At 30.5% G+C, this 9,344-nt stretch overlaps 1 long non-coding RNA gene across 1 annotated transcript in view; it reads right to left on the bottom strand.

The window, feature by feature from the left end:
* LOC117174202 overlaps positions 1 to 7,918 on the bottom strand; it is a 36,138-nt gene extending 28,220 nt beyond the window's left edge. The window contains exon 1 of the long non-coding RNA XR_004467273.1: positions 7,159 to 7,918. This is a non-coding gene — a long non-coding RNA (uncharacterized LOC117174202). The remainder of the gene's footprint in view (positions 1 to 7,158) is intronic.
* Positions 7,919 to 9,344: the final 1,426 nt, after the last annotated feature.

Below are 9,344 nucleotides of genomic sequence, written 5' to 3'. Positions count from 1 at the left end.
TTGACTTTTCGAAATTGTCTATTTTTAACGAATTTTATTATATCTAGGGGTTGATTTGGGGTGGGTTCCACATACGCTAGAGGGCTGAAACTTTAAGATGGGTCTTTTGGCACATAATACTGTCATAAACAATTAAAACATTTTGACTTTTCAAATATTTTTTTTTTCGTTTTTTTCGTTTTTTGTAAACGTTGGGAACTTCAGACTCATTATTTTTCAACGTATCATACCAAAATCTGTCATTCGAAGCATGACATTTTAGGTCTGGATTTTAGGGGATTTTTTTAGATTTTTCAATATTTTAGGGGTTGAAAACGGCTTGTTCCGGATGAGATATGGGAACGAAACTTTTTTTTAGTAACTTTTAACATCAGATGTAACCATTTTGAGGCATAATATTTTAGGTCTGGATGTTAGGGGGTTTTTTAAGATTTTTTTTCGATTTTTCAATATTTTAGGGGTTGAAAACAAGGGTGTTCCGGATGAGATAGGGCAATGAAACTTTTTTTTTAGTATTTTTGGTCATCAGATGGATTAGTTCTGAAAAATAAAATTTTAGGTTTGGATGTTAGGGGATTTTTCCCGATTTTTCATTATGTTAGGGGATGAAAACGAGGGTGTTCTGGATGAGATAGGGGGTTGAAACTTTTACGAGTACCTTGGGTTATCAAATAGATCTATTTAGAACTTTTGAATTTTAGGTCTCGCGCAAAAAATTTTTTTTGTAAATTCGTTTTTTTAAAACGTTGCAAACCTCAGCGAGCACCGCAAATGAGCCTGAAATGATACAAGAGAAAAGAAATTTTTTTTGGCAAATTAGTTTAAACAATAAATGTTTAAAAAAATTTTTATTTAACTTAAACATTATATTTATGGAGCCCCAAGTAAGCCTTAACGTAGGGTGAAGGACGAAAATTGTTTACTTCATTTTTACCAGAATTGTCTGAATAAAAATTGTTTAAACAATTTTTTTCATTTTTCATTATCATATTCCTAGAGCCCTAAATGAGCTGTAAATTATTATATAAGGTGACTTATCCGTGCAATCATTTTTAGCACGTTTTACAGCAATGTTCGGCTAGCTTAACGTGAAGCTAAGGCAAACACTATTTTTTACAAAAAAATAAAAGAGCCCAAAATTTGGGACTCTGGGCCAAAATTAGCCCTAACTTATGAAAAAGGTTGCATCTCTATACCTTGATAGTGTTCTTCTAGTTTAACATACCTCGTAATGGTTTCCAGACAAATAATTTATTTTTATAAATGTACCAATTTAGTACGATGTACACAATGCGTAGTGTCTTATATGTAATTACCCAAATTGTCAAACATCTCATAGCGTGTAGATTTAGAATTAGTGATATAGAAAAAAAAGAATCTTTCATGTGTTTATATTTTCAAATATCGACAATCAAAATTGTCATTTTGAACATTTTAGGTGCGGATATATTAAGGGTGGTTTTTAGGGGTCTTGCCGAATTTTCTCACCCACTCTATGATTAGTGAGATAGAAAAAGAGAATTTTTGACGTTTTTATATTTTCAAATATCGACAGTCAAAACTGTCATTTTTAACATTGTAGGTGTGGATATATTAAGTGTTTTTACGAGTCTTGCCGAACTTTCTTACCCACTCTATGATTAGTGAGATAGAAAGAGAATTTTTGATGTTTTTATATTTTCAAATATTGACAATCAAACTTGTCACTTTTAATCTTTCAGGTATGGATATATTAAGGGTGGTTTTTTTGGGTCTTGCCGAACTTTCTCACCCACTCTATAATTAGTGAGGTAAAAAAAAGAATTTTTGACGTTTTTATATTTTCAAATATCGACAATCAAAATATTCATTTTTAACATTTTAGGTGTGGATATGTTAAGGGTGGTTTTTAGGAGTCTTGCCGAACTTTCTCACTCCCTGTATAATTAGTGAGATAAAAAAAGTAAATTTTTGACGTTTTAATATTTTCAAATATCGACGGTCAAAATTGTGTTTGGCATGTTTGAATAATGGGTGATTTGTAAGGGTATTCAAACACTCAAAAAATAAAAATTTCGAAAACTTCTTCCGATGGAATATCATTTTTTGTCATCCTAAATGATTTAGGCAAAACAAAATTCAGGGGAAAAAATCTTTAATTTCGTTCATATGAACGTTCGTAACTTCAATTACATGTGATATTAGTATTAATTTAATAGATATAGATATGAACAATGTACGTAGAATAAATGTTTTAACCCTGAGTTTTTGGCAATAAAATTAATGTTTCCATTGATTTAAAACTTTGATAACTTATTTAAATCCTACGCCTTTAAATTCTTAGTTCATATTGAAGATATATTATCTGTAAAGCCTCCAAAGTAACTTCCTGATCGTACATGTCCCATCCGTCACCTAAGAGAAGAATTTTATCCAAAATTCTAATTCACATATTTTCGAACTTGACATATATAAAAAGAAAACTTCAAAAGACAAATCCATTACAAAGAAAATGGTGCTATAACTATTTTCAATTCGCAGAGTTCTGATTGAAAGGAAAAGTAGGTCTGGAAGTGAGTCCCGTACGAGCCCCATCCGTTACCCTCTTTTTCGTTTTATAACATGAAAATTATCCACTTTAATAGAGTTTTAGAATCTGGAAAATTACAAGTTCATGCATCTTTGTACAGGTAGCGTAGCTTCAAAAAAATATAATTGTTTTAAATAAGGATTTTTCAAGTTTTTATGCGTGCAAATGTCCCATCCGTTTCTTTGGAATGGCCCTAGGACGAAATAAAAAGGTGCCATCTCGGGTGGCGAAATATGGAAGCTTAAGAATTCCATATAAATAGTATTGGGAACACCAATGCCCTCTGAAGTAAGGAACCTTTTTATTTGGTTCTGCCGAGAAGGAACCTTGTCATTTGGACACGTCGATATATTCCACTTTGCCAGCATTATTGTACGACCATATAAATCATATTCTGTCTTTAGGTTTCATAGAAAATGATTGGAAAACTATTTTGAAATGTTAAGTGAGTAACATTGTTTTAAGTTCAAGATTTTTTTTGCATGGAAATAACATATTGTTCACTAAAAAATTAAAAAAGTGATTTAGCTCCATTGCTTTATATGCAAAAACAGGGAGTGATGGGACAACTAATGCCGCGCTGGAGATATTAGGAACTAATCAACTTAGGATAGTTGCGGGGCAAATTAAAATATGTAATATGGAGAGATGCACAGGACTCAGTAGAATTGAGATTTCTTAACTTAGGTGCCTGTTCACGGACCATTGATTTTTAATTAATCGTGGAATTAATATTTTACATAGGATTCATTTCTACCCTACCGAAAGAAATCTCAGAGTTTTCTCTAGCGAAATAGCCTAGCCCATTTGAGACTATAAACAGAGTCAATTTGAAACAATTTAGTCTGAGAGATAGTTTTAGAGATTTGGGTCCTTTTCAAGGTCTTTTTAGTGGTCCTTTTAACAGTGGTGCGACGGTAATATAATGTTCCTTTTGTATTCGTCACGTACCGGGCGGGCAGTTATTTACAGTAGTTGGCCGTCGCTAATCCGACTCTCCCTTTTTAAATTTCTCATCAAATTATTAATTTTTTTTTTAATTTAATGAATTTTTTCATTATACTTATTTATAATTATAACTTATTTGCTAATATACCATTTTCTAGTTGAATTAAAAAATGTGGTCTTTTTGGCGTATCTCATTCCATTTACGAGAAACGTATTAATTCCAATTTTAAGCATTTAAAAAAATATATCTGAAATCATCGAAACCCGTGTATTCCGAATTATTATGTTTTAGGCTGTTAACTAAGAAATTTTAAAAAATTTACTTCTAAATTTTAATCCGAAAGCTTAACAAAGGACCCTTGAGTGTCGGCTACTCTATTGATATAGCCCCTCTGCTTGTTATTTATGATCGAATTCTTATTTCAAATTTACGCCTTGCTGCTTTTTATTTATGATTGTATTTCTATTTCAATTTCGGGAAGGACATCTCAAAGCCTTTAAAACATTAAAGATAAGGGCCAGTCATCATTTCCTCCACGGCTACCTGCATACCCTTCCCCTTCCAGTGTGCAGCGAAACTACCCCTCACTGGATTCGAAGCTGCTCCAGGCCCACGATGCTACGTCACCTTTGTAGATAATCCCTTTGTCTTCCAACTTATATCTATTCCTATTTAAAGAATATCAGTATGTACAAGAAAATCATTTAAATATACATAATTAGATTCTTTCCAATCTAATAATGTATAAATATGATATATGCACATTTTATGGACGAAAAAATAAACAATTTTTCACTTTTCGTCAATTATACATACAATACAATACAATTATAAATAATGAAAAAAATAAATCGTGGATTAATAATTGATTCAAGTTAACAGAAGTAAGTGTTTGAACAAGTTATTATTATTATTATTATTTAGAAAAATATTATCTTACAGTGATTCTCGTATGTTGCAGTTTTTTCTAAAAAATTTCACTTTTGATCCACTTTTAAATTGTAGTAAGATAATAATTTAAGTTAACAAACGTAAGTTACGGCCCACAATGGTGACCCTTATCAGTGACGTTTAATCAATCTGCGAAAAGTACATAACGTCTTGTAAGTACGCAGTTTTACAATTGGAAGTGTTATTCTTTGGTTAATATCTCAGTTTCTAAATTATATACATAATTAACTTAACATTTATATTTAATTTTATTTCATTAATAACTATTGATAAATCATTCAGTATTATTGAATCAATGTATTTTAACGAAATACAACATTGATGAAAAAAAATTAGAATTTAGTAGTACAATTTTTTAACAAATTTTTTTAAATTTTCAGAAAACATTGCAGTCCCTTTAAAAATGAAACTGCAGTAAAAAAAATTAAATTATAAAAAACTTTGTAGTTGAATAATTCTTTAAGTATTCTTTAAAAAAATGTTCTTTTCTTATCGAGAAAAAGTTTATTTTGAAAGACGAACAATTATTGTTACTTTAAAAAAAATAATTCTTATGGATCAAAGAACATTGATTTCCTACTTTCACGGATTCTTTAGATACAATGTTTAAATTTAAAAGCCGAATTATATAATTATATAACTACAATGCTCTTTTTTACAAATTTATTTTTTACTACAGTGTGATTTTGGAAATGCTTTCTTTCATAGAAATAATTTTAAAACAGGAAACTCAGTACATTTCTATTTAAAAATTGAAATTATGAACATTTTGAAAATTTTTAATTTTAATATTTAAAGAGATACAAAACTTTGTTGAAGGAAAATTTGTGTATAAGAAATCGAGGAAACATTTTTTTAAGTACAAAGTTCCTCACCAATCTGTATTCCTACTACTGTGAAAAAAATTGGCATCAACTTTTCGTTGATATAAGGAAAAGAAAAGTTTTCAAAACATATTTGAATAATTATTTAGCTACAAAGTTTTTTTTTAATTTTGTATTTTTACTACAGAGCGATTTTCAAGAGAAAAAAATTCACTTTCACAGATATAATTCTTCACCATACCAGAAAAATTCATTAATTAACACTATTTCTCTTATACATAAAAAGTTGTGTTTAAGGGTTTCAATACAAAAAATTTGATTTAATATACATCGCTAAAAAATAATTAAAAAAGAGTTCTTCGGCTGCAGAGTTTTCTGAAAACTTTAAAAAGATTTGTTTATAAATTTTGTTACAAGATTTTCCTACTACATTTTAATTGTTTTTTCATTAGTTGTTCTTCGTTTTTCTTTTCACAGATTTAAGAAAACTCACTGATAAGGATCGCCATTATGTGCCAAAACGTTTGAAACAAGTCAATTGTTTTCGATTCACTTGACTCTAAACTCTAAAGACAACAATGTACATCAACAATTTCTACAAAACTAAGTTTTGAGGATCAATAACATCACCCAGCGTTTATCAAGTTATCATTATTTTAAATAATATTCTCTTTTAATAATTATCGAAAAATGCAGTTTTTTTTCTTAAATTTTCAACAGCTCTACCAACGAAAAAAACAATAGAAAATTGATTGATTAACTCAATGGCAAGGAAATGGGTAATTTGAAAGACAAAGGCATTATCTTGATGGAGGACATCGCATCAAGGGCCTGAAACAACTTAGAATCCAGTGAGGGGTAGTATCGTTGGGCAGTAGAAGGGGAAGGTTAGACAGGTAGCCGTGGAGGAAAAGACGATCGCCCAAAAATAACTACCTGGACCTTTGAATATATCTACCTGAGTGCCTGCGGAGAATTTCTCTGAGCTTCTCTGACCCTAGAGAATATTTAGAATATACTCAGGAGATTCTTTTCGGTAGGGTAGTTACCTTTTTGATTTATGGCAAATCTGATTGGTTGTCAATCTAGATGCGAACCCTATGGAATATCAGTTGAATGAATAATTTAAAATTAAGTTCGTGAGAAAGTACCCTCACATAAATGTTTCATGCTGACTTTGTAGCCCGCTACACCTATACTGGAAAAACTCTTCTAGAAATATTCTGAGGAAAAATATCTGGAAAATTTATAGAATAATTAAACTTATGTCATTGTTACATGTTATAATTAGGAGAAATCTTCCAACAAATATGTGAATGAACTTTAATTAGGCACTTTCACTTCATCAACAGCTAACTCACTTCGCCGAATGTTGAAGGCATAAAATGACTAAACTTTATTTTGTCAATATCTTCGTAAAAAGCAGTTTCTCACTATTTGCGTCTTGCGAAATTAGTTTTTAATTTTTCCAGAAAAATTTACTTAAAACAATTCCTGTAAAAATGTTTTATGATGCCATTAACCAAATTAGGATTAGTCCAACGCATTTGATGTCGATTATTTTCCAGTAAGAACTTAAAGAAGTGAAGTTAGCCGACGATAAAATGATAACTAATAAAAAACGCGACGGGACAGTGATTGGTAGTAATCCCCTCCCTTCAGATTCTTGGGAAATTACCTCATTTGATCTATTAGCTGCATGTTTAGTTGCACACTAACTTACGTTAAAATTTAATATTATAATAATTATGATAAATATTAACTGAGTTATTTATGCACTTAGTGCAGTTAATTCGTTCCGTTCAATATGAAGTTTATTTAAGCAGCTTGTTTAAACATAAAAATCTTATACGGGAAATACTCACATGCAGTGTTTACGTGACTAGCAGCAATCCGTTTTGTTGGAATAAATTTTTCACCAGGAAATCCGTATTCTTTTCATGACAGGATAAAACAGCTAAGCCGCATGGTATAATCAATTGGAGCTTCAAATATAAAACTTTAAAACCTTTGTTCAACTTGTTGATAGATAAGAAAACCACCCTTCACTTATTTCAGTGGGTGATCTGTTTTTTCCTCATTAATGTGATTGTTCAATTGCATTCAAACGCGTTTTACAGATTCTTGGCTGAATTTCGAACTGACGCATCACTGAAACCGGTCTTTATATGTATATATTTAAGTTCATATGAGACAAATCACAAAGCTACACACACACTTTCAAAAAAGAGTCGGCACATTTGTTGGAAAGCCTCACGGAGCTTAAAAATGAAGTTTGACGTGAAGAGTCGACCTTTATCACTCGACATTCGAATCGCACTAGCAACGGCAACTGAGGTCCCGTTTGACTCTGGCTGGGCGTCTAGTCTGGCTAGTATAGGGGATTACTTCCTTCAAAATTCGGCAGCTTCTTGACATTACGCACACGCAATTGGAATTCGAACTAAAAGTGTACACTAGTCATCTTGAAATTCATCGACTTTTCGAGAGGTACAGAAATAAAGAGTCAGAACATCAAACATAGTCATAACACTCCGTGGAGGCCGTTATGCACGACGATCGAGAACAACAATGGGCGACATCGAATACTCACAAAGCTGCCATCAGCCCGCCTGACTATCTGTGCGCGCGTTCAGTGCAGTGATGCCAATTAGGTATTTTCACTTTAATCAACAGCTAACTTCACTTCGTAGATTGCTGAGGAGAAAATATGGGACCAAATGCATGGTATTCAGTTCATTTTTTCCCATACTTCGTAAAAGCTATTTTTTTCTATATAAGTGTATTGAAAGAATAGTTTTTATTTTTTAATTACTATCTAATGAAATAATAAAAAGATAATAATTCTTATTAATTACAAAGATGTTACAGAAATAAAGTTTTGTTACATACATTTGGTCCATTATTTTCCTGTCAGCTTTTAACGAAGTGAAGTTAGCTGATGGTTGAAGTGAAAATATCTAATGTTGGCACCCTGTCTACTGCGCTTCAATTAGGGCCGCGCGCTGGTTAGCCGTTAGCTGCACTTGACGCGCAATTCAAAATGACTTTAGAAAATCATTCTTGTAATTTAAATAAATAGTTATTTAGAAATGCACAAGAATGTATATAAATTGTCTAACTTTTTATTTTACGCAAAAAAATTATAACACATATATTCTATAAATAACAGTTTATTTCCATTGAATTCCAAACTCCTACTTATATCTTACAAAACATTTAATTTAAAAAGAAATTTCGGGGAAAACTGATGGAAAATATTTTTAATGTTTTTAATATTTTGTATGTATTTTTCTGGAAATTCATATAATTATATAACATATAAATACATACATTGTCACGATTGAATTGTAGTTATGATTCGAATGCAAAAATATTATTTTGAGCATGTTTTAATCATTGTTGTTGTTGTATTTTTCTGAAATTTATTGAAACTTATTTCAATCAATATACTGATGTTATGTGGATATTTAAAGGCCTGTTCAAATTTGATGGTTATATTATTTTGTATGTATTTTTGCAGCAAGTGATAAATATATAGGCCTAAAAAAACTTTAGTTATATTATTTTTTTCTTTATTTCAAATAATTCTTCCTAATTTTTTGTTCTTGTTTTGTTATAAATATACCATTTTGTATCTGAGTGTCCCTAATTCTCTTCAATTATAATAAAATTTATAATCATATTACTTAATTAATTTTTTTAACAAAGTTACATAATTTTCTATAGGGAATTGAGTACGGGGAGCCGGCTCAGGAGGTCTAGACATTTGATTAATAAAATATAGCCCTCTTTTTATTGATTCCGTTTTTACTTGCTTTTTCCTTTTATTTGAATTAATATACACTTTTTTTGCCTCCGAAAGCATCCTATTTCAGTTTTTTTTATCAGAAATGACGACTTTTTTTACTTTGAGCGTCGATTTACCACGTCTGAATCGAAAAGATCAATATTCTGCGCTGAATTTTTTTAGAAAAATTTAAATATTATTATTCTTATATTCTGCAGTTAACTTTCTTATATTCAACTGCTGAAATACTAAATCGTATTT

The sequence above is a fragment of the Belonocnema kinseyi genome, chromosome 6 (genome assembly GCF_010883055.1).
Source record: "Belonocnema kinseyi isolate 2016_QV_RU_SX_M_011 chromosome 6, B_treatae_v1, whole genome shotgun sequence".
NCBI lineage: Eukaryota > Metazoa > Arthropoda > Insecta > Hymenoptera > Cynipidae > Belonocnema > Belonocnema kinseyi.
The sequence above is the reverse complement of the archived record's forward strand: the minus strand, read 5'-3'. Positions and strand labels throughout refer to the sequence as shown.